This window comes from Erpetoichthys calabaricus, chromosome 18 (genome assembly GCF_900747795.2).
Source record: "Erpetoichthys calabaricus chromosome 18, fErpCal1.3, whole genome shotgun sequence".
NCBI lineage: Eukaryota > Metazoa > Chordata > Cladistia > Polypteriformes > Polypteridae > Erpetoichthys > Erpetoichthys calabaricus.
Genome location: NC_041411.2, coordinates 49,872,511 through 49,899,327, shown reverse-complemented (window position 1 = coordinate 49,899,327; position 26,817 = coordinate 49,872,511). Strand labels below are relative to the sequence as shown.

The 26,817-nt window shown below is 41.6% G+C and overlaps 1 protein-coding gene across 1 annotated transcript in view; it reads left to right on the top strand.

Moving 5' to 3' along the window:
• The first annotated feature begins 591 nt into the window (after positions 1–591).
• gpr4 (G protein-coupled receptor 4) overlaps positions 592–26,817 on the top strand; it is a 45,888-nt gene continuing 19,662 nt past the window's right edge. The window contains exon 1 of the mRNA XM_028824779.2: positions 592–783. The gene's annotated coding sequence lies outside the window, so the exon portion shown is untranslated. The remainder of the gene's footprint in view (positions 784–26,817) is intronic.

Below are 26,817 nucleotides of genomic sequence, written 5' to 3'. Positions count from 1 at the left end.
CCAGATGATTATTGCGACAGCTTCAGAGGTGCTAATAAGTCCTCATTGAAGAGATAAGATGGAAAATCAGTGTGGCGTTTTGCCATTTACTGACGTTCACGTGACAATTATTGCGACACTGCAGTATGGCACTTTAAAAAAAAGACAGCTGAAAAACTTACTAACCCACAATTTAGAAGTGCCAATTGGACCTAAAATGTATTTATGCTCGCTGTTAGGAAAGCATTTTCTTAGAAAATAACGGAGGCCAGTCGTGGTCTGTTGGTTCCGAAGGCGTGCAGCAGTATAAAAAAGACGGTATGTCTCCTTCCAGTACCGAGCACCTGCTTCAACCAGGTGCTCCTTGTGAAAGGCACTGTACGAAGAAAAGTGCGGCAGGCCAAAACTCCTCAGTCCCTTGTTGTCGTATGCTTGCGTGCAGACTGAGTATCGAGTGACTGAGCGCGCGAACCAACATCAGTCAAGTCAGTGTTCTCAAGCGGATGGAATCGCGCAAGCGCGCGCACGCGGAAGACTGAGAGGAGAGGAGGCTGGCTGGCTGACTGGCGGACCGACGGACGGGCGGGCAGCGAGGAGGAGGAGGAGGAGGAGAAGGCGGTGGAGGAGGAGGGGTCTACGAGTCCATATCAGCACAGCCCTCAGTTCCTCTGACACTCAGGTGACTGCGGGGACCCGTGGGGCTTAGAGGCGACACAAGGGAGCGAGTAAGGGGAGAGGAGCGAGAAACAGGAGGGCGCTGAAACAGCTAAAGTGGAGCAAAGTAAAGACAAGCCAGCTGGGGAGGTAAGTGTCCTGCCAGCGCTACGTCTCCTTATCATCGAGGATGCTGTTTTGAAGCTGCATTTAGTTAGAAGTTAATTCTGGGGGTAGCGTGGGCGCTGGGCACTGAATTGTCAAAAAGAATCGCGTGGGCACCGGAAACGAAATTTCAAAAAAAGAGGGACGCGTGGGTGCCGGGCACTGGATTCTGAAAAAAGGTCGCGCAGTGAAGGACGAGGCGACTTTCTAATAAAAAAAAGTAGATTCCGAAGAATATGCGTTTAATGTTCCATTTCCTATGTCTGTTTCATTTCCTCTAGCCATTTTATAGAACTGGAATAAGTCCATCTTACCAGCCTCTTTGCAAGCCCTTAAGCCCTCAGAAAGCATAAAGTCAGAATCCAGCATCTAGCCACATCCCGGCCTGGTCACAAAGACTGATGAGAGCGAAGCACATCACCTCAACACCTAAGGGGGTCCTGCGTTTTTTGTTTTTTTTTTTTCGTTTTTTTTTAGCTACATCTGATCCTGTTTGCTTTCAGTAACTGACAAGGTTACTGTGTCTCTCTGAGTCTGATATAAAGTGATTTTAGGCATGCTACATCTTACAGTTCTGTAGAGCCTTATCCTACCTGATTTTCTTAGTGCCCAGCAGCTTCACCTTCTTGGAATGTGATCGGCTCTGATACCAGTATCTTGCAACTTTACCTCCTTAGAGGTTGATCCTATCATATTTCCCAATCTTCAATTCCATAGAGAGTCATCCTGTCAAATTTCAGTAATCTGTGGTCTCACTTCTTCAGTGATTGACTATGCCTGATTTCACAGCAAAGACAGTTCACATCTGTGGAGCTTGCACCTGTGCATTATATATTTGTGACCTCAAAGCTGGATCCTGACAAACAGTATTGCCATTCCTTGCCGCCTTCATGCTTCACAACCTGTCTGAATTCACTTCCCTGCTGTTTTACCTTCCTGGACTCTGAACCTGCCAGATCTCATTGTTCCATAGCTTTTATTTTATTGTATTCTTGTATCCATATAATCCTCTTGCTTTAACCTATTCCCATTTAATGCTATCAGCTTTTAGTAGTGTGTAGCCTTTTATTACTAGAGTCTGAACTTGCCAGATCTAATTGTTCCGCAGCTCTACCTCCTCTTCTATTATCGTACCATATCATATCATTTCATATCATTTTCTTGCTATAATTCTCTTGCCAGGTGATGCTATCAGCACTTAATGGTGTTCAGCTTTTTATTCCTAGAGTCTGATAATGTCAGATAATAGTGTTCTGCAACTTTACTGTTCTGTTGTATCATATCTTCCTCTTGTTTTAATCCCTTTGAGATGTGTTGTGTTTAGCGCTTAGTAATGTGTAGCATTTTTCGCAAAATCGGACTCTGTCAGATTTCAGTATTCTTCAGCTTTACCTTCATGGATGCTGATCCTGCCAGTTCTCACTGTTTAGCAGCTTTACCCCCTCTCCAGGTGTTATATCATATTGTATCTTCCTCTTGCTTTAAGCCTCTTGTGATGTGATGCTATTAACTCTTAATATGTAGTTTTTTTTCTTCCTACAGTCTGATACTGTCAGATTTCAGTGGTTTGTAAGCTTTACCTCCCTGGATGTTTATCTTGCCAGATCTCATTGCTGAGCAGCTTTACCTCTCTGTGTTCTGTCATATCATATTATCCTCTTGCTTTAACCTCTTGCTATTTATGTGATGTTAGCACTTAGTAGTGTGTAACTTTTTATTTCTAGAGTTTGATGCAGCCAGATATTATTGTTCTGTTGTCCTGTTGTCTATCATATCATATCGTCCTCTTGCTTTAATCTCCTTGCAATGTGATGCTATCAGCCCAGTATTGTGTAGCTTTTTTATTCCTTGTGTCTGATCCTGCCAGATTTCAGTGTTCACAGTCTTACCTCCCTGTGTTCTATCATATCATATCACCCTGTTGCTTTAATCCCCTTTCATTTAATGCTATCAGCTCTTAATAGTGAGTAGCTTTTTACAGTATACTTAGAGTCTGATCGTGTCAGATCTCATTGTTCTACAGCTTTACATCCTTGAACTCTTATCATGTCAGATGTCATTCATTGATCTACAGCTTTAACTCCTTGTGTTCTATCATATCACATCGTTCTCTTGACGTAGTCCCCTTGTGAAGTGATGCTATCAGCTTTGTATTCCTAGAGTCTGATCCTGCCAGTTTTCTGTGCTCCCCAGCTTAACCTTCCTGTGTTCTGTCATAACATATTATATCATCGTCCTACTTCAATCCCCTTGCAGTTCGATGCTATCAGCTGTTAGTGTTATGTAGATTTTTATTGGTAGAGTGTGATCCTGTCAGATTTCAGTATCCTCCAGCATTATGGCGTGGTGTCAGACCCTGTGAAATGCTAGTATCCTGCATAATTACTGGCTTTGTTACAGAATCTTTCAGATCTGTTGCCATTTAACAGGCGTGTTGTCTGATCCTTGCAATGGATTGCACACTGAAGGTTTATTGCGTTGCCGTTTTACATTACCCAATCAGGGTATCTTGCAACTTTAAAGATGTGGTGTCTGACCCTGTTATACTTTGACATTTTGCAGGTTTACTTCTCTATAGCAGAGCCTGGAACTCTCAAATTTAAACCTGCTGTTTAGCTAAGTCTGACCCTGTGACGTCTCCACATTCTAAGGCTTTACCAGTCAGACCCTGTCAGATCTTGGTATTCTGCAAATCTATTCCTCTGTGGAGTCTGATCCTGTCAGACACTGAGTATGTCATTATTTTGTCGCTTCGACATGGTACTCTGGGGTTTGGAAAGGCCTTGATGGCTGTCAGAAAGAAAGTTGTTTTTGTATTTTTTTACACCAGTTCACTGCCGCATATGAAGGGTGATGTTTGTGTTTGTTATAAACATGCATTTTGACAGATGGCAGCACTTGTACATTTTAGTACTGCTTCACTCCATATAAAGTATGCTAAATTTTTCAGAGGCTTTTTTGGCTTTCTGAATGTGGTTGATTTTCTCTCTCTCTGTTAGAAATACAAGTTGAGCACCCAGAGCAGTCATGTCCAAAACTCACGAAGCCACACCCTGCAGTCACTTCAAGTCCGGTAGGAGCAAAGCAAAGTCAGGCAATAAAATATAGAGCAGTAGTGATCTAATTTGGTGAGAGTGATGAGACGTGATAAGAGCTTGAGTCCTGTCTGCTTAGACGGTAATGAATACGATCCAAGTAGACGTGGAAGACATTTAGCCTTGGGGTGAAAGAAAATGTGTTTAAGCCACTGACCTGAACAGCCTGGCCGGCGATGTCAGATTTACAGCTGCACATGCATGCTGGGCCACAGTGGAGGACTGCCAGTCCATTCTGGTTTCCCGGCAGGCCATTAAGCTGGTTTCCCTGTGATTTGCCAGATGTGACACCCTGCTATGGTTGGCCTGGCTGGTCCTAGTGTTAGTGGGAAGTGTGGACATCATTACCTGTAATTATTTTGTTTTGAAACCCATCTGACCAAGTGATCAGCTCATCACCCCCTGCAGGCAGCACAGCAGGAACAGAGTTGAGTTTTTCTCCTTGGCCCAGGCTAAGTGCCACAGGCACGCAGATCAATTTTTGTTACTTAAACATGACACCTTTCCTTACCAAGGCCATCCCAAAGTTCACTCTTCTCATTATTACACAGTTGACGGAGGGGTGTGCGTGTGTGTGTGTGGTGTTAGATCTGCCTCTCTGATTGGTGGTAATCACTTTGACCCCCCTCTCTGCCTGTCTGCTCCAGTAAAGGTACAAGTTGAGAGCCACGGTGAGGGTGGCCAGGAGTGCCAATAAGTTCACACGTGCTCTGAAATGGCAGGGTGAGCTTCTCCCGCCGTCATCCCCTAATGATGGGCTTCAAAGATAACAATTTGTGACGATGCAGCCCTCAGCAAACAGCGTCTAGACTTTAATAACTTGTCGTTTTGACTTGAGAGCAGCTCGGTGTGTGGATTCCCCTTCTCTCCCTCTCTTGCTTATTAAACCCAGCCTTGCAGTCTCTGTATGCGCCCGTAAGGTGAAAGTAAATGGGCTGCACTTTTGTTAGTTTTATTCCCACACTGTCAGTGGGCTGAGTAGGATTCCACAGATGGTGATGCATTTAGAAAGCATAAGAGTAAGGGTGACCCAAGACATTTAAGAAACACTGGTGATAGTGGGAGCTTCAGTCAGAGAGCTCGCGTAGGGCACTTAAGTTAGAACAAGAAGTTCTTGGCATAGACGGAAGGAGTCTTCAGACTGAAGCCACAGAGACTGCAAAAGTACACCTTAACAGCTCTGGGGGATTTGAAAGAAACTGGAGAGAAATAAAGTAGAAGCGCAAAAAGAAAGAGGAAGGCTCGTGTGAATGAGCTGCATTTGTATAGCGTGCAAGGCAAGTTCTGATTGTCGGTCTGTTAGGTCATTTCTTTAATTAGTAACAATGAAAATGAACTGAATTTGCATCAGAATGCCACACGTGAAGTAGTTTGGGTGTTTGATGTGAGACAGGATTGTGAGGCCAAGACTCTGGGGTGTTTTTGGGGCGCAAAGCTGTCCACTGTGAAGTAGCCCAGGGTGATATCTGTAGAATGCCAGAAGAAGTCATTGAGGGGGCTAAAAGAGACCCAGGAACTACTGATGGCTCTGGTTTGTGAAAAAATCCTCTGTTGCCATGTTGTTGCCATGGCATCTAATTCCAGAAGAAAAAACTCGCTCACTCCAGCACATCCAAGCAAATCAGAGTGGCACACACCAGCCGTTTATTTTTAACATTTCTTTATCTGCTGCAAGTGGTCCTCGGTGGCGGAGCTGGAGTACTGCATATGCCCTGCTCTTCTATTTTTCTCAGTCCGAATTGTGAAAGCAGCACACATTTTATAGTGCCTTTTGTTCTCAGTAAATCAGTTGTTATTTATACAGTGCTGTTTACATGTCAAGGAGCAGTACAAAGCAAGTTGGAAATCATTTCAAAGGCATAAGATCATTCAAACCCCAGTAAATCGTGAAGAAGCAGACTTAGAAGACTGAAACAGCAGAGCAGAGTAGCTGATAAAGATATGAGATGACAGACCAGAAAAATCGGGTGGAATATAGTCGGGAAGAACGAACGCGAAAGAAATGCAGAAAGGTGGAGATGTAAGCATCGGCACTACCAAGTCTTTCTAAGAAGTTCAGAGTGCATGAGGAGAAAAATGAAGTTTGCGAGTGACTGGCAGGAGGGGTTCAGTACAGAAAATGCAGAGCGAGCATGCGGGCGGGAGCAGAAAAGAATGAGTGCACTGGAATCTGCTGTTTATGCAGCCTCAGGTTGGGTAGAGGTGATAAGACACCAGCAGGCTGGCTAACGTCAGGCCTCCTGCACCTCCCCCCACACAGGAATGTGTCCTTGCAGTGCTTCCTATAGCCTCTGTAGGACGGGAATGTGCTCTTCCCATGTATGGACTGGGTTAGTGATGGCAGCCCCAGAACAACCCCCCTCAGAGCCCACCCCTCCTTTATGAACCTCAGTGAGATGCTGGGCAGGTCTATGCTCACCTGTAGACGTCTCTGAAATGTGTGTTCTAATTAGTGACGGGAACCCGACAGCCAAGTTTTACCGCAAACAGGACACCCCAGACAGGCTTTAACCAGAGTTTATGCATAATAATTCCACTAGGACTGAGTTCCTAAAATTATACTTTCCTTACATTGTGTTAACCAGTAATTTGGTCCAAATTTAGAATCTTGTTTACTGAAGGTCTCTGAAACTGTTAGTATACAGACATATGTGTTCACACATTTTGAAGTTGGGGGGGGAGGTAAATGTGTCAAAATTTGGTTAGATATATTTTGTGTGCAATGTAATAACAAAGTGAAGACAGTGAGAAGTTTTGGGGGGAAAAATGAGAAATTAAACTCTGGTTAAAACATTGCTGCGTCTTTTCAGACGGGTGTCTGGATATGACTTCCAATGATCGTGGTTCTTCTGGTTAAGACTGTTTCCACCAGGAAGAGGAAGGTTCAGGTTGATGAACATCAGTGATGGAAAAGCCATCAATCTCCTGGTCTGCAGAGGAAGAGAAAGAGAAGGCATTATCACACAGCGGCAACCCCTTGGGCAGCAGGGAATTGCTGTCACCAGAGGCCTTAAACTGCCCCCTATGTGCATGTGTGTGGCAGTGTTTAAATGAACGCTTAAATATAAATCTGTGTACATTAAGCATATGCATATAACTGAAAATATGTATGATATGTGTATGTGTATTTCTTGCAGCATGCACCAAGCGTGTGTGTGTGTGTGTGTATTGTATTCCTTGTCCGAGGAAGTGAAGGGTTTAACAACTTACCAAATTTTTGGGGTTACAACACTACCCTCCCCATTTACTTTCAGTCTGTTAACAAAACAGTGCACAATGGCATAAATTATCAAAGTCATAGCCACGTAAGAAGAGTGGAGACTTGTATTTTTCTTCAGCCCAGAAGTACTTCTGTTCTTCCGTCCCCGTGACTTGGGAGTACTTCCGGGCTATACGGGAAACACAAATCCCCTTCTCTCCCTGCAGTGTCACACAGTGGCACCCACGGCATCCAGCAGGGTTGTGAAGCCAAACTCCATCTCCCATGATTCCCTGCGGAAATCCAGGGCACCTCTAGGTTGCAGGGAAGACGCCCACTAGCATCCTGGGTGTGTTGGCCGGGATGAGCTACCGGCCATCCATCACATTATCTATTGTGGAAAGACCAGCCCTGGCACAGACAGGCAGACACCAATAGTTGAAACTCACCCCACGTTTATTTACAATACTATTTACAATTATCCAAGTCCCGCACACAACACAGTGCCCCTGCACCACACATCCTCAAGTCCAGGCTTCTCCAATATCCAACCTTCACCGCCTCCACTCCTCTCTTCCGAGCTTCGTACTCTTCCACCCGACTCTAGCTAATGACTGGAGGGAGGCGGCTCCTTTTATTCCCACCTGGATGTGTTCCAGGTGCCTCCCGATGAGCTTCCTGCGGAACTTCCTGGTGTGGCAGAAGTGTCACATGAGCACTTGCAAGCACTCCGGGTGTTCCTGGTAATACCTCGTGCTGACATCCAGGGCATCACAGTTTTTCGGGTGCCCCCTGGCGGTGACCACGGCCCCTATAGGGTTGAGCTTCCAAGCTCAGTTCCCGTGGCCCCCATACAAAGGCCCTCCCATGGTCGGAGGGAGGCGTAGTCCCTCTCCCAATCTTTCTAGGCGACCCGGCTGGGCACAGCTCCCAGCTGCCCGCCACACTCTCTATCTATCTATCTATCTATCTATCTATCTATCTATCTATCTATCTATCTATCTATCTATCTATCTATCTATCTATCTATCTATCTATCTATCTATATAGTTGGCCGTACATCCTATATATGTGTGTGTTTTGAATTGTGAAGTGAATATTTGTACATGTGTTTACCTTCAGGTTTTGCGCTTGCATACCACTAAAAGTGGATATATAAACTACTTATGTACATGTATCTATTTATCTGTGTAAGTACAGGATAAAGTTGGTATACAAACAGTATATTCCCATTCCCAAATCCATTTTTTTCCAGTTTAGTGTTTAGGGAGTTAGAGCCTATCCTGGCAGCAGTATATTCAAGGCAGGAACCAACCCCAGACACAGTCTCATGTAGTACCAGCTAACCTAACACACAAGCCTTTAGGATATGAAAACCCAATAATGGCAGGGAAGAGCTTTAACAAGAATGTAACAGAAGTGAAATAATATACACAGAGCACACAAAGGGCAAACCAATTTAAACTTTGGGGATCATGCCATAATCAAGCAGTTAACGTCCAGTATGGGACTGGAATCCTGGAGCTGTGAGGCAGGAGCTCTTGAGTTGATTTTATCAGCAATGTGACAGGCATTTATTGCTTTGAGAACATTATTTAACTTCTGTTACATTCTTACTAAAGCTCTGCCATGCCTTTATCAGGTTTTAGCAGAGCTGCATGCATTTTGATCTCATTTTAAATATGCTGTACATTTAGCTCAGCAGAAGCATCTCTGTTTGACTGGCGCTCACCTCCAGACAGTTCGCAGACTTCACAGACTTCAGTGACGTAAGCAATAAGCTTGTCTGAGCAGAGTGACGACTTTATAGGGAGCTGCGTTTTATCATTGTGCTGAACATATGGAACTTGAGGTTGTTTTACTGATTCAGGTGACCTAGGGGCAACACAGAGATATTGAGGAGAAGCAGAACTGTGAGGAACATACTTGGGAGAAGGCAGTAAGAAACCACCTCCACTGGCAGAGAAAAGCAATTAAATATTTCTAGAGAGATGGGAGCCCAACCTGTCGGTCCAACATAATTCTGGAGGCAATTGTAGTCGATGGAGTTGGCCAATCGAGTAGATTAAATGCAGTACAGATTTTGTACCACAGGCCATCAGCAAGCAGCTCTCATCTACAGTTAGAACACAGACTTGAAAGCACAATGCTAAGGAACAGAAGGGAATGAGAATAAGAAGTGAAAGTGAGTGGGCGCTCAACACACTCAACAAACACAGCTGATGTGTTTAAGAAGTGGGCACACCTCTCATGAGCCAACAGATGCCCAGAAAGACATCTATGGGAGGCAGAGGAGAAATAGACAGCCTGGCACAAGCTGAGGGGCAGCATAGTTGAGCTTAGGACTTCGGAAGTGAAGAGAGACGTACCGTTAGTGAATTCTGGAGAACTGTGTGGCTATTGGTTGATTAATTAATATGTAGTAAATGCATTCTTACATTCTGCTGGCCAGTGTAATACATGTTTCTGTTTGTTCTCCTTATTTAGTTTAATGTACTTTTATTGGAAGCATTAATATCAGCTGTCATCTTCTATGTGCTTAGCACTTGGGTAGTGTTCCGTATCCTGCCAGTTAGTCTCATTTGAACCTGAATTTGACGTCAGGGGGCTGAAATTAGAGGGAGATGGCGCATGAGATGGCGTGTCTCTTACCGGCAGCTCACTGGGTGGAACGTCTGAGTGGAGATGCACATTTCCGGCACTCCTTGGCTTGATCTCAGGTCAGCTTTAACCTGCTGCTTATCTGCTGCCCTCAGTTTGCCTTCTGCATGTAGGAAGTCTTAGTGCATTTCCTGCTATCACAGGCCCCTGGCTGTGGCTGATTTTAAGTAGCACAAGTGCAAGGGTAAGATTTGTGATAAATCGGCGCCCACCACCACCCCCAGCAGAGTGGAGGGCAACCTCTAGTTAATTAAAAGATGGGAGATTTTAAATAAAAGCAGTCCCTTCTGTCATCCAACCCCAGGATAACCCCAAACCACTGATGAATCTTCTTAAGCAGAGCTTAACCTTCTGTTGTTTGGGGTCTCCTCAGGCATCAAAGAAGTCATATGGTCTTCACCAAAAGGAGTACAAGACCCTCACTACATATGCAGGGTGACCAGTAGGGGGCGTCGTAGCACACCAAATTCCAAACACAATCACACTACACAAGTCCTGGGTACAAGTAAAACAGGTTTATTAACAAAAGTACCTTAAAATATGGTTCTTATATGTTGGTTCTTTACCAATATTTTCTTCTCTTCTTTCTCTCTCTCTCTATCTCTTGTTCTTCCACTCCTCCCAAGCGAGTGTTGTCCAACTCCTCTCCCAACTGTGACTCACCTGGATGAGGTTTAACAATTTCCTTTATCTTAGCCTCGGGAGTACTTCCAGTGCTAGGACATGGCGCAATGGACGCACTTCCAAAACTAGAGATCACAGAACCCTCACAGCACCCATTGGTGGCACTTCTGGAACCCAACAAGGCTGCCTCATGGGATTACAGATCCCAGCATGTCTTGTGTGTGTCCATACAGATAGCGCCGCCCAGGGATCCTACCACCCAACGTATTGGGGGAGCATGTAGCCGTGACCAGTTGTATCCTCTGTTTCTTCTATCACACTGACCTCCCAGCCAAGTATTGTTCCTCAACTTCTGGCAAGGGTAGAGAACCCACTGTCCTTCTTCCTGAGCTTCCTGTGGGCTGGCCTCCCATCCAGGTAAGAAACCTTGGCCCATCCTGGCCCACCTAGGTGCCTTGTCCTTTACAGCAGGGATTAGTATTAGATCGGTACCTCAATTATGAGTCTGGTATCATTACCAGCTTTCAGAACTCCCAACCTGTACCACAACGGTACCAAAGAAAAATAACAAATAACTCTTCAATTCGCAGCACTGGTCCACACTGACTCCTCATGACAATTCAAGGAGTGGGGTCACCTCATAGGAGTCTCCAGCACTCTCCAAAAGGGAGCCAGGGTCCACCTTGGTGAATCGAGCTAGATGTGATACATACATTTCATTGAAGACTTGTGTTTTCAGCATTGGTGATTGCGTCAATGAACAACTGAGTGTGAGGTGCTTGAAAACTACCAAAACTACTAATGCTGGTACTGTAGCATTTTAAAAATTGGGATTTTCTGTACTTTTTTTTACGGTATACACCGTAGCCCCAGTAGGGATCCTGGCCTGGACCACTTGGGTCCAGTCACAAGGGCAGGTGAAGACCCTGACTGAATTGGACACACATTTAATTGAAATATAATTCACCAGAGGCTGCTTTCTAACACTTCCCTGCCCCCGCACCACGCAGCAGGCTGCTTGCACGCGCACATCATCCTTCTCTTGGCAGTGACAGCCACAGGTCGCCAAGGTAACGGGATGGGGTGACAAAGAGACTCGACACTTTGGCAATTACTGCGTCTGCTGGAGATTCGGGAGACTTCATGCATTCACTGGGCTTTTTCGATATAGTGCCTTTCATGAGCCAAGCTCATTTTCTGAATGAATTCCACGAGATCCATCAGAAAGGTGTTGCTGGAGGTAGAAGATCAGGGGTGAGTGTCTACTGCTAAGTCATGCTTCAGTCCAGGACTTCTGAGGGATAATTGACAGTCACAACGGATGCAAATGCATGTGGTGAGGAGTGGCTGTTATTTTGTAGTCCCTTATGGAGTGTCTCTCAGACAGAGGACAGCACCCCATCCAGAGACTGCATGTTACATGCATGGCAGGCCACAAACTACCAATCTTTATTTTATATAGCATCTTTCTATAATGGAATCCATCTGAAGGCCAGAGAGTTAGTACAATTATTTACATACATTGTTTCTAACAGTTGTGGCCCCAGCAGATTCAGTAATTTTCTAATATTCTAATTTGATAACTGTGACAGAAAATCTGGTCCATTTGTCACTGGGTCACAATTCCTGCAGGGTGCAATATCACTCAACCAAGTGAAGAAGGGAGTTAGCTCTAGGCAGTCTGCGTCTGGACCTGCTGTGACTTACCAGAGACCAGAAGAAGCAAACCTCAGGCAAACGTAACATTGACTTCTCCTTTCACTCCAACCGTGCAGAAGCGCCTGACCCCTACAAGGATTGCCAGAGCTTAAAAGCAAATTGGCAAGGCAGTGGCCACTAGAGACGGCAAGATGTCAACTCTACGACTGACCTTGAAGTGATCAGCAAAAAAAAAGTATGTGAGAAACTCACACAGGCTGAGGGAAGACAAGCAGACTATGCACACATAACAACTGGTTGCCAGAGTTGAACCCGGGACACTGAATTCATGAGGTGGAAGCACTAACAGAATTGAAGTTTTTGGATGCCTTATGTCCCATTCCATTTGTGGGCATTATGGGTGGCCCCTTTGTTGTCTTATCAATTTGTATTGCTTCGTGGAGGAGCAAACCAGAACACCACTGTGCAGGACTTCCCGTAAGTCTCATGTCTCCATGCCTGCTGGTCTTGTTCTGCATAACACCTATAGTAAAAGGAAAGTGAAAGCCACAGGTCTGCCTCTTCCTCTTACTTTTCTGTTTTAGCTCTAAAGTCAGATCAGTTACAGGCAGGCATCCTCTGAGAGAACATTTTTCACCATTAGCAGCCATTAGGCTCTGGCAGGCATCCCGTCATGTGCGTGTACCTCCGGCTCTGTGGATAATTGGAACTACATCAAAGGCATCATGACCTTGGAAAACTGGCAGATCGAAGAGTCACTTTGAGACGTGGGCCCCTTGAAACCCCCAAAGGAAATTAAATAAGCCCTATTTTAGATATGTGAGATACAGGATTGTGGGACATGGTGCTACTGAGTCTTCACGGACATATAAGGGAAAGAAGATTATCTGCTGAGAAATAAGCAAGACTGACATGGAGCATGGGGCTTCCAAGATAGACAGTTGTGAAAAAGTATGTGTTTTCTTTTTTACCACGTGGGCATACCAAGATTTGAACTTCATTTAAACAGTATCTTGGGATTAAGGTGAGGGTAATAAAAAAAAATTGACATTGCGATAATGTACTTAACGAAAAATGAACAGATATGCCATTTCCATCTGTGAAAAAGTAACCCCCCCTTGGCTGTAATAGGTGGTGCTGCCCCATCAAGTTGGCATTTAATAAGTCTGTCTACCCGACTCAGGCATTGACTGGGAGAACATTTTTCTTACTACTTCATGCAGAACACTTTCAGATGTGCAATGTTTAAGAATTGTCTTGCACAGTCCATTTCAAATCCACACAGCATCTCGATGGGATTCAGACCTAGGCTTTGACTTGGCCATTTCAGAACCCTCCATTTCTTTCTGTTCAGACGTTGCTTGTTGGATATACTGGTATGTTTAGGTCCACTGTCATGCTGTGAGGTCCACAGGTTGCACTTCAGTCTTCAGCCAGATGGTCTCTGGTACAGTGAAGAATTCCTAAAGGATTCTGTGATGGCTAACTGCATAGGCCCTGATGCAACAAACCAGCCCCAAACCATTACATTTCCACCACCATGCTTTAGAGGTGGCATCAGGTTCTTCTGGTCAGAAGCTGTTTTTGGTTTTCTCCAAACATGTGTTCTGGAACTGAGGAGAAATAACTCTATCTTTGCCTTGTCTATCTGAACCACTTTGTTCAAGAATTCCTAGCCTTTGCATCGGTATAACTTTAGTCTTGCCTTGATGTCCTTTCTGGACAGCAAAGGTTTCCTCCTAGCACACATGTAGATCTAATGTGTGCAGCATCTTTCTAATGGTAGACCTTTGCACTTTGTAGGTCCCATGATGGAATTCTGGGTTTCTTTAAGACGTTTCTCAGCATCTTAACTTCTGCTCTTGGGCTGAATTTTCTGGGGCTGCCTGGAGTGAACAAGTTGGCAGTTGTTTGAAATCTTCTGTACTTGTAGTTGATCTTCCAGACAGTGGAATATTTGATTTACAATTGTTTGGAGATCTTTTTAAATCCCTTCCCATAGTCATAGACATCTAGAACTTTCCTTCTGAAGGCCACAGAGAACTCTTTCAGTCTAAGCAAGTTGAGGACACACACTTTAGCAGCAAAGAGGAAACCAAAGCATATATCTGAGATATAAATAGGACAGTGCTAAAATGTTCTCATCATATGCACCTGATTCTTATTTTAGGTATTCCAGGTAGTGATAAATGTAAGGATGTACTTACTTTTTTCATAAATGTACATTTATTCTTATTTAAATTATACAATAGATTCCGAAATGTAAATGAAGAATGATGCTTGTCCTGTCACCTTTATCAACAGATACTGTGCAAATGAAGATCAAACCTTGATAGTTTACAAATGTTGAAAAAAAAACACATTTTGTGGGACTTGATTACTTTTTAACATGACTGCATACTGGTGTGAAGGACTTGCCTATTGTACACAGGAGAACTTGAGGCTCAGATGCAGTAAACATGAGAATGGCCAGTGGGACACAGCACACCAAAGCTTCTGAAAGTATTAAACAAGACACTGAAAAGACAAGAAAGGAATGGATCTGACTTTCTATATTTGTTGAACTCTGAAATCTTTCAAAAGCTTTGGAAGGTTAAAAGGCTAAAGTTCAGTCCAAACTGCACTTCTAATCAGTAAATGAAAAAAGGGCTCCAAAAAATGTAATGATTGTAATAGGCCAGCCAGAGCCTGTCACCATTATTTAGATAATGGTGTGGTTTGTTTTCAAAGATGGATCACTGGTGAGTACTCTGTTACTAGTATTGAGCTTCCTGTGGAACTAACCAAAGTATATGAAAATTAGTTAGCGCATCTGACTTTAACACCCCCTTTGTCTGTGACCTGCAAAGGCTTTCTTTGGTCAACCAGTCTGTGGAGATGAAGACAGAAGTTGGTTCAAGTGTGGCTCTCACTCAATGAGGGGATACAATGCACGTTTTGCTCCTTTTAGCAGTTAGTAGATATTTTTGGTATAATCTGGCTGAATATAATTGGTGGATAAATAAACAGATAGATAGATAGACAGAACTTTATTTGTCCCCAGGGGGAAATTTGTTTTTTTTAAATAAGCTCTTTAAATAAATAAAAACATCTAGTTATGTTTTTATTTATTTAAAGAGCTTATTTAAAAAACAAATATATATATATATATATATATATATATATATATATATATATATATATATATACTGTATACACACACTATAGTCTAAACACACACCAGAATGACTAAAAAGGAAGAAAACTAAAAAGAAAGGAAAACTTCTGACTTGGTAGTTACGTTCGCAGGGAGGCATTATGCAAGTGTGTTGCTGTTGTTTTAAAGGCGCCCCCGTAGCGTTTCTTCTGCTGGATAATTCAGAATTGACTGAAGGAACTGATATTATACCGAGCTTTGGGATCCTTTGTTTTGAATTTGACTGTTGGGTTGGTTGTTTTTGTGTGCTGCCTTCCTGGAGGTCAAACTACAAGTTCAGCTGTTACTCCTAAATATGTAAGACCATCTCTTAAGCCTGATTTATACTTCTGCATCGAGCCTACCTCGTAAGTACACCATAGTCTGTGTTGCATGTGGTGCATCCACCTCCTCAAAAATGTGATTACGCATTGATGCAAACCCTACGCAAACCCCTACAACTCTAAATTGTCCAGTTTGGTAACTGTGCATTTCCTGAAACGCATTTCCATTTGTCTTCTGGTTTTGAAGTCAATAGATATATGAAAAAGTGGAAAAATGTGAGGGACAAATATGTTCGTCTATGGTAGAAAATGTGTGGCAAGATGAGCGGTGATCCTGGAGTGCAAAAATGCCTGCATTTTAATGGATCGTTTGCTTTTCTTCATACTATAAACACTGCCAACTAGCATTCAGGCCTGTGGTGTGGCGCGACACAGAAGTATAAGCTACTTTTCAACGGCTTATCCTGCGTGCATTGCTATGTTCTAGGCTCGACACAGAAGTTTATATTAGCTTTTAGTATTCTACTTGTGCTATCAAAGATGAATGTTTTGTGGACCACCAGGCTGGCACCACCACCTGAATCCGACACAGACAAGTATGGGATACAAGTTCAAGGCACAAACGTTTTCCCCGTTCCCCACAAGCCCAGCACAGTCTCACAAGCACAATGCACAAACACAAATCTCTTCCTTCTCTCTTTTTTCTTCCTCCTCCTCCACTCCTCGGGTCAAGCTTCGTCTTCCTCTTCCCGACTCTACTCCTCGAGTAGTGGCTGCAGGCTCCTTTTATACTACACCCGGAAGTGCTCCAGGTGCTTGATGACCTAGCTTCTGGCATCACTTCCGGGTGTGGCGGAAGAACTGACCAAAAGGGCTCAGCAAATCCTTCTGCAGCACCCCCTGGCGTCGCCACGGATCCCAACAGGGCTGCTCCAAACTCCAACTCCCATGGACCCCTGCAGGAGTCCAAGGCACCTCTGCAACCCTGGGGGGCTGCCATCTAGCCTCCCGGGGGAAGTAACGCTCTGGCCACATTTGCTCCCCTGGTCCTCCCAGCGTGGAGGCATCCCAGCCGGGCAAGGGCCCCGGCCGCACACAACAGTTTCTACAATCTGACTTGGCAGGGTCCCACCCAGGTTGCTTCTATTATTTAATTAGTTTGTACTAAACATAAAAGCGTATGAAATTTGACAAAACAAGAGGGAGATCATTCAGTCCATCAGGCTCATTCGTTTAGCTAATAGCTAAGCTTTCTCAATACCTCATCTAGATTCTTCTTAAAGCTTGACAAATTTCTGCTTCAGTTACATAATTTGGTGGTTTGTTTCATATTCCCACAACTCTTTCAGTAAAGAAAGAGTCCTGGCGTCATTTATAAATGCGCTTCTCATTATTTTTTCCACTGGTTACCTCGATTAAGTTGAAAGAATTCTGCTAATCTTATGTATCAAGAATCTTAATGACCTGGATTAGGTCCACACACAGTCTCCTTTGCTTGAGACTAAACAGGTTTAATTCTCTGCATCTGTCCTTAAGTCCTGGGATGCACTTGGTTGTGCTCCTCTTCACAGCTTCAAGTGCTGCTATGTCCCTCTTGTAGTTTGGTGACCAGAGCTGCACATTGCACTCCAGGTGTGATCTCACCAGTGCATTATATAGTATAAACATAACATCCCTTAATACTGTATATATTCAACAGTTTTTATGTTAAAAACTATCATTTTGTTCGGCTTCTTAATTGCTTCCATACTCTGCATAGATGATGAAAATGTGTCGACCCCTAAACCCTTTTCAGAGGTTGCTTCCCATAGGACATTGTTTTCCAACTTGTATTTTTAATTGATGTTCCTTTTTGCCCTCATGTAACAATCTGTAGTTTTCTGCATTATACTACTTTTTCTAAGTGTTCACTCAGTTCTGAAGCTTGTCCAAATCATCTTGAATGTTTTTGCTGTCTCTTCAGTGTCTGCCATTACTCCACCTTCTCGGTCCATCTGTGCACCATCTCTGATCAAGTGGAGATTTTTTTGATAGCCCATGGTGCTTATTATTTGCTCATTTCCAGGTCCATTGTCAAAGTGTGGGGGTATAATTACAACGCGTATCCTAGGATGGGAACCCTACATTCAGCCCACCCTTGACAGCTCCTTGTGTTCCAGCCTAGAAGCTCACTTTAACACCAACAGACACTCATTCATGGACAAGTAGTTCAATCACTTATCATATATAAAGTCAATCATGAATCAGACATGAGGCACAGTGGTGCAAGGCTCAACACAGTTGCTGAACATCTGAAATCCTAGCCTGAGCTGTCTGTGTCCTGGTGGGGTTTTCTCAAGGTACTTGAGCATTTCAACCCAGTAAAACTCAATGCTAATCGATAACTCTAAATTGAACCTCAGGGAGTGTGCACCTTCATTTCCAGTTGGCTTAATACAACCAGTATGGGTTGTTTGCCCACAGAAATCCCAAACTGGATTAGGCGAGGTCCAGAAATAAACTAAAGGACTGATGATTTATGAACAAATTCAATTGTCCCTTATTATTGATTGACATTGACATCTAAGACATTCAATCAATCAAAATTTTGTTTATATAGTACCCTTTACAGAGCACATCACAAAGTACTTTATATTGCAAACAGTGGTACATTTACTTCATATTCTTAGGCAACATTTCAGCATCTGTAAAAACAAATTTATACAAAAGAACAAATCCTTGCAGCTGTCAAAGACTGATGTCAAAAATGACATCACACTTCCAGGGCATCATATGTCAAGTTCAGTGATACAATGGCAACTGTGTGTAAAAGGTTTTGCTCTGCTTTTAACAAAAAGATAGCTTAGGAAGTTAAAAGAATGAAGAACCAGAGACTTGCCTGATATTTAAGTAGCACCATTTTAAAATGACTAGAAAAGGAAATTTAATAGTCTTAGCACTGGTTGTTCTGCTCAACAAAGCTCGCCAATCTTATCTATAAATACTCCAAAATAACATCAAGTCGAGTTTTGATGTCCCTAAAGTCCTACTGTCTACCACACTACTTGGTAATTTCCACCATATATATATGGTTCTCTGTAGGAAGAAAAACTTATAACATTTGTACGAAATGTACCCTAAAAAGAGTCTACCTGTGTTCTTGTTGAACTCATTTTAAAGTAACAGCCCACTGGGCTAATTTAATTTCATAATTTGAAACACTTCAGTCTTGTCATCTCTTAATGTCTGTTTGCTTAAAAAGCAAAGTATCAACTTCTTTAATCTTTCCACATACCCTGTAGCCCTAGAATCAGCCTAGTTGCTCTTCTCTGGACCTTTTCTAGCGCTGCTATGTCCTTTTTGTAACCTGGAGACCAAAACTGCACACAGTACTCCAGATGAGGCCTCACCAGTGTGTTATAATGCTTTTGCATAACCTTCTTGGAATTGTACTCCACACATTTTGGATAAATGACCTAACATCTTATTAGATAGATAGATAGATAGATAGATAGATAGATAGATAGATAGATAGATAGATAGATAGATAGATAGATAGATAGATAGATAGATAGATAGATAGATAGATAGATAGATAGATAGATAGATAGATAGATAGATAGATAGATAGATAGATAGATAGATAGATACTTTATTAATCCCAGGGGGAAATTCATCTACTCCAGCAGCAGCATACTGATAAAAAAAAATATTAAATTAAAGAGTGATAAAAATGCTGGTAAAACAGACAATAACTTTGTATAATGTTAACGTTTACCACCCAAACCCGGGTGGAATTGAACAGTCGCATAGTGTGGGGGAGGAACGATCTCCTCAGTCTGTCAGTGGAGCAGGACAGTGACAGCAGTCTGTCGCTACATATTAGGATATGTAAGAGGACATATTAGCCTCTTTAACCTCCTTAGGATTAACTCTGAGCGTCTCTTGGGCTTGGTGTTCTATGTAAATATGGTTATGCCTGAGTGTGCTCTACTTAAACTGTATTGTTCAGCACTCAGGGCAGTAATCTCTTAATATCTAGTGGATAAAATAACATCCTGAATAGTTCTATGCATTTGTGCGCTAAATAATAACCTATCAATATTCATGAGTGGGGCGGAACATTGAAAACACACAATGGCTTCTAAATGGACAGCTGCAAAGCCAATTTTATAACAAACTAAAACTGAACCATTATTCGAATCAAGCGTTATTGATGATGATGTGAATTGGTCATCAGACATTGACATACAGTCATATGAAAAAGTTTGGGAACCCCTCTTAATTCTTTGCTTTTTTGTTTATCATTTGCTGAGCTTTCAAAGTAGCAACTTCCTTTTAATATATGACATGCCTTATGGAAACAGTAGTATTTCAGCAGTGACATTAAGTTTATTGGATTAACATGCATCATAACAAAATTAGACAGGTGTATAAATCTGGGCACCCCAACAGAGATATTACATCAAAACTTAATTGAGCCTTCTTTTGCAAATATAACAGCCTCTAGACGCCTCCTATAGACTTTGATGAGTGTCTGGATTCTGGATGGAGATATTTTTGACCAATTTTCCATACAAAATCTCTTCAGTTCAGTTCAATTTGATGGCTGTCGAGCATGGACAGCCTGCTTCAAATCATCCCATAGATTTTCGATGATATTCAAGTCAGGGGTTGGTGAAGGCCATTCCAGAACATTGTACTTCTCCCTCTGCATGAATGCCTTTGTAGATTTCGAACTGTGTTTTGGGTCATTGTCTTGTTGGAATATCCACCCCCTGCGTAACTTCAACTTTGTGACTGATGCTTGAACATTATCCTGAAGAATTTATTGATATTGGGTTGAATTCATTCAACCCTCGACTTTAACAAGGGCCCCAGTCCCTGAACTAGCCACACAGCCCCACAGCATAATGGAACCTCCACCAAATTTGACAGTAGGTAGCTAGTGTTTTTCTTAGAATGCGGTGTACTTCGTCCGCCATGCAAAGCGCTTTTTGTTATGACCAAATAACTCAATTTTTGTCTCATCAGTCCAAAGCACTTTGTTCCAAAATGAATCTGGCTTGTCTAAATGAGCATTTGCATACAACAAGCGACTGTTTGTGGTGTGAGTGCAGAAAGGGCTTCTTTCTCATCAACCTGCTATACAGATGTTCTTTGTGCAAATTGTGCTGAATTGTAGAATGATATACAGATACACCATCTGCAGCAATATGTTCTTGAAGGTCTCTGGAGGTGATCTCTGGGTTGTCTGTAACCATTCTCACAATCCTGCATATATGTAGTTCCTGTATTTTTCTTGGCCTGCCAGACCTGCTGGGTTTAACAGCAACTGTGCCTGTGGCCTTCCATTTCCTGATTACATTCCTTACAGTTGAAACTGACAGTTTAAACCTCTGAGATAGGTTTTTGTAGCCTTCCCCTATGCTATGATACTGAACAATCTTCGTTTTCAGATCTTTTGGGAGTTGCTTTGAGGATCCCATGCTGTCACTCTTCAGAGGAGAGTCAAAGGGAAGCACAACTTGCAATTGACCACCTTAAATACCTTTTCTCATGATTGGACACACCTGTCTATGAAGTTCAAGGCTTAACAAGCTAATCCAACCAATTTGGTGTTGCAAGTAATCAGTATTGAGCAGTGACATGCATTCAAATCAGCAAAATTACAAGGGTACCCAAATTTTTGCACAGCCAGTTTTTCACATTTGATTTAATTTCATACAACTAAATACTGCTTCACTAAAAATCTTTGTTCAGAAAACACCCCAGTACTCAGATGTTCCTAGGAAATGAAAAACATACCACTGTTATCTTTTTTGTTGAAAGTAGAGTAAATTATTACGCAGGCTGTTAGGGGTTCCCAAACTTTTCATATGACTGTAGGTACTGAAATTGATGCATACGGCACTGTAAGTGAATTTGGTCATGTGAAGCTTCAGTGTGGCAAGAAGGTCAAATGCAAGAGTAAGACATTAGTACCCTGAGCATTATTCACAATACGGAAACTGACAATGTTTGTGTTGATGGAAATGTGGAAGTCACTAATCCTTGTGCTGTGGTAGCGTATCATAACACAAAGGGTGCGTTGATCATGCAGATGAGGCACTGACATTCTATCCTCTCAACAACAGATAAAACATTATAAAAAAAAAAGCGTAATGAAACATGTTTCTGTTGTCTTGATTGCAACATTAGGCTGTATATTGATGTCTGTTTCAAAACATATAACACAAAGTATGTGTACTAAATCTGAATCGGCGCACCAGTGGACACTACACATACCTTTCCCACTGTATTTATGTTGATGTTTTGGTATTTGCATGCTTCTATTACACATTATGATATCTTTTATTGGCTAGCCTGAGTTGCCTTGAAAGCTTGCATATTGTAATCTTTTTAGTTAGCCAATAAAAGGTGTCATTTTGCTTGACTTCTGTCTACATTCATAATGGCTAAAACGGTACAATATCCTAGTACTATTACACATAATTACATTTTTTCTTGTTGAAAAAACTTCAGCATTTTTGGCTTGTTTTTCCGGAGGTAAATGTAACGCTAAGGATGTTAGTGGTTTCTACGCACTGTCTGGATGTGGAGAGCGATAAATTCATTATAACTCCTAGGTCCTTATCATAAGGTGTACTTTTGATTTTCAGACCTCCCACTGTGTATTCAAACCTAACATTTTTACTTCCTACGTGTAATACTTTACATTTACTGACATTAAATTTCATCTGCCTCAGATATGCCCAAGCCTGAATGCTGTCCAAGTCCCCCTATAATGATTCACCTAATCCTAGATTATCTGCTATCCCACTTGGTTTGGTATCATCTGCAGATTTAACTAGCTTGTTATGTATATTTCTTTCCAGAATCTTTACACATTTCAGGGAAAATGAAGAGTTAAACTGTTAAAAGTGATCCTGGTTAGCTAATAATCATAAATATTCACCTAATTATGCAGTTTTCATTCCGTTCTTATCATACATCTTACCTTTTTTTTCTCCCTTTTAAGGTCGTTTTCAAAAAGCATGTAGCTGCAGCTTTGTAAGCCCATTAAACCCTTAACTAAATTTCAGATTCCTGGCTTAAAATGTCATTTGTAGAGGAGTACCGACAAAAACATTTTAGTGAAGTCAATATTGAGCTGATAAGATTAGACCGTGTGATGGAGCCCCAATATCAAATATCACAACACTTATCAGAATTCTGCAGCAGAGTTCCCAAACATTTTATTGAAACACTTAAAAGATGCAGAATAAAAAGTGCAACTCACTCCTGAGTCTTTGCCAGCCTGAACTTTTACTGCTTTGGCTTTGCAGGCAAGCGTTTATCCGCAATCCTGACCTCTGATTAAATAAGAGGAGAAGTAACAGGATCCTGATACTTGATTGCAAAGCAGACAATTGCAGGGGATCATGGAGAAGGAGTGTATTTCATGTTATACTGTGCCATGGAGGTTAACAAAGAAGGTAAAAATTAGGTTAGCAAGGAGAAGATGAGGTGGCTTTCTGGCAACAAAACGTATTTATGTAATGCTTACAGTACCTAAGTTTGTAAATATTGCAGTTACTTAGTTGGCTGATGCCTTTATCCAAGGTGACTTACAACATTTATAATACAATTGGTTACATTTCTTTTTGATTTTCCAATTGGAGAACAGGCCGGTCAAGTGACTTGCTCAGGGTCACACAGTGTCAGTAGTGGGATTTGAACATACAACCTCAGCTTATGAAGTCCAAAGCCTTAAGCACTACACCACACTGCCTGCCTTTTCTAACAACATATTTTTAAATAAAACCCTTTTAGCAATCACTCTCTCCCAATTTGCTCTGGAATTATAAGACATCATTCAACTTTATGTGTTCCTAAGAAGGATGCTTTGGAATTACTTCTTCTTTTATGTCTGGTGCCTCCTGACTCAAATGTACAAGGATGCTTCCACATATGATAAACATTTATCTCATCTTATGCAATATGTTCAGCTTTTCAGGGTGCCCCCTACTTTTGGCCTAACATTTTACTCATCTTGATGTCTAATTATGCAAGAGTTCAAGCTTTTCAGGGTCCCTTCCTACTTTTGCCCTTCCAGATGTGAAAACCCCTCATTTTAGACCATTTTTGGAACATATTTTGTGAAGGTAATTACACCCTTATGATAAAGGGTAAACCAATACTGTAGGTGTCTTCAGCAAAAATAATCAGAAGGACTTGACGTTGTGCTTACCCCAGTGGTGCACCCACTAATGGGATACGAGGGGTTAAAGTTACTCCTTTTCACAAAACTTTGAAAAAATGGGTGCATGTGAAGTGTTACGGTTTAAGGTTAACGAATATGATTATTTATTCTGTTTGAGGGACTGGATCCAGCAGAGGGTCATTGAGTGCTGTAATGTAAGAATCAATATTGTAAGCAATATTTGGATTTTCCGGCATTGTGAGTTTTTGTTTCTGTTTTCTAGATTGTGTCTTTGTACTTCAGACTGGCTGTGTTTGCTTTGGGTTGCCTTTTTAAGGCAATCCTTGTTTGTCTTACTTTTGCTCGTTTCACTATTCCAATACTTTATGTGCTTCCTTTGATTTATTTCAATAAATTCTTTATTTAAAAAAAAAAGATTTGTTTTGTTTTTGTCCTTTAAGCTAGAGGCTTTCAGTCAACTTCTCCCCTAAAGGACATTTTTGAATGTTTTGAAATTTAAAAGACTTAAGTCCTATTTTGGGTCTGTGCAGGCTGGAAAGCCTGTCATTTGGATTTGAGGCTAGGCTGCTTGGGGTGAGTCCTGAATCCTACAGCAGTGATGTCACAGAGGACCCACCTCTTGAAGTTCCACACTACAAAACACAAGGGAAGCAGCAAAGAAACAAAAATACAAGTAAAATAATTTAAACACCACAGTAGACCAAATAAAAGACCAACATTTAAGCCGGCGATCAGATCCTGGCTAAAACATAACATACTGTAAACACAGCTTTTTCTGAATGATAGCTGACACAAGAATTAAAATAAAACAAAAAAGTGAAAAGGGGAAAAGGAAAAGTTAGACTGTGTAAATCTGGCAGTTCAAGCTACAAACCTTTCAGTACGTTCTTTCATTGAACCAAAAAGTGTAGAGAGATCAAGTCACTGTTGACATCATCTACTTTCACTTCCATGGTCACAACCTCCATCTTTGCTGTCCTGCTAAAAAAAAGAGAGTGAAAGCTTTAACCTTCACAGTTCACTTTATGGGTAGATTTTGAAACATGAATCTGGCAGGCAGACAATGAGGACACATAGGTCCTGCAGAGGTTAGTAAACTGATCAGCTAATGGACAGATTCGAGGCAGCAGGCAAGCACATTGACAGACCAGAGATCAAATTCTTGGAAAAAGGAGGAAAAAGCACAAATCAAAAGGATGAGTCAAAAATCGTGGTTAAGAAAAATATTAAACAAAGTGCAAAATTAGTGTACAAACTAAGCAAAGCTGGTGACAAGAGGTGAGACTCCGTGACGGAGCAATGAGTAATGGCAAAGGACCTGTTTAAATAATGAGGCAGATGGGCTGAAGCTGTGGTTGGCTGCTGTGTAATTGCAGTTGTCAACCAATTGTGGGTGGGATGCATGGCCAGAAACAAACCACTTTGGAGGTGTGGTAGGCATCTGCCTCGATCTAACCGGTTGGTGCATTCAGACAATTGTTGGAGTAATTATATTTTAGAATGTATTGGCATACCTGTATATGTCATTGATGCTAGACAAGCTTGTAGTTTGCCTAATGAAAGGGAAATCAGACATAAAATCAAAACTATACTTTGAATTATTTGATTTTTGTATTCTTTTTCTAATAGTTAAAGTTTTTGAGCAATGGTTTAACTATTGCCATGCTAAGCAGTTCAGGTATGGAAATCTTATGTTCTTTCTATATGTGACATTATATGCTGATGCTTGTGTCACTTTTTTGGAATGCGTTCTGACACCATCATCACTGCATAGTACCTGTGATGTGCAGCAAACTAATAAAACAAATAAAATAATCGCTTATACTTTTACAAGGAATTTTAGATGAATATAACAAGCTCATTCCCATATTAGAAGAAACTATTCTATATTTATATTATATATATGTGTACGCATCCACACTTGGGGCAATGATGTTTACATGCGTGCTGTCAATCCCACCCATATATATTATGGGCATCTGTTGAAAAAGAGCAGGGTCTATCCTGCTGTCCTGAAGTTAAAATTACGTTGTTCTGCCCCAGAGGGACCATTAGAATTTTCAAAGTGTCTGGAACAATTTTCAGGTTAAGAGCTTTGCTCAAGGACCCAAAAGAGTACGATCCCTTCTGGCAGTAAGGGGATTTGAACCGACAGCCTTCCAGATACCAGTGCACATCCTTAGAGCGACGGCTTTGCCGCCCATTTAATTTCCTAACCCATTTAATCCAGTAGTAGTAACTCTGGAGAGGACACCAATTCATCGCGGGCCTAACACACACACACTGGAGCCAATTTAGCATGTGTGTATTACGTAATTAGTCTTTGTATTTTACCTGTAAGCTGTTACTATGCTCTTAGCTTGCAGACAGAGAAGGGAGCTATATAAAAATAAACTGAATTTAAAGCAAACAAAATAGACGGACATGCTGTCCAGTGACTCATCCAAGTTTGATATTTAGCTAGAGCCCATAAAGACTGGGCACACTTGACCTTGTGTCACCTGTTTTATAAAAGTGCGACTCTAAGCGGTGTCTCTAATTAAATTAGGAAATGAATATTTGGTATTGGTCCCAGCATTTCAAATTACAATAATAAATTGGAATTTAATTGAACCTAATTACTCTGCCTTTAATAAGGACAGAGTGCTTTGCACATTTACAAATGAAAATAAATAAGGATGAACTTGAACATGCAAAATACTGCAGAGAACACAATAAAATATGCAAAATAAAGAATATAAAAACATAAGTTTGATAAACGAAATGTAATAATTTAGTTTATCAATCTAAATAAAAACGTACACCTATGCAAACTTTATTGTAACAAATTAGACTTAAAATGTGGTGAAATATTACTAATTACCCTGAAAAGTGTGCCAATATTTAGCCAACTGCATTTACAGTAGCTAAGGCCATCAGACAGCAATAAACAGAACAAAATTCTAGCCTATAAATACACTTTTAAAAGTAACGGCTCTTTAGTGGCATTTTACTGGGTTGTGTGGTTCCTTGTAGTACCACTGCAAGACAAAGAACCATTTAGTTCTGGTTAATGTGGTTCTTTGGGCATTGACACAGTTCCTAATGTGTAGGCAAAACAGAAAAAAAGTTTAATTTATAGTAGGCTACGTATGTCA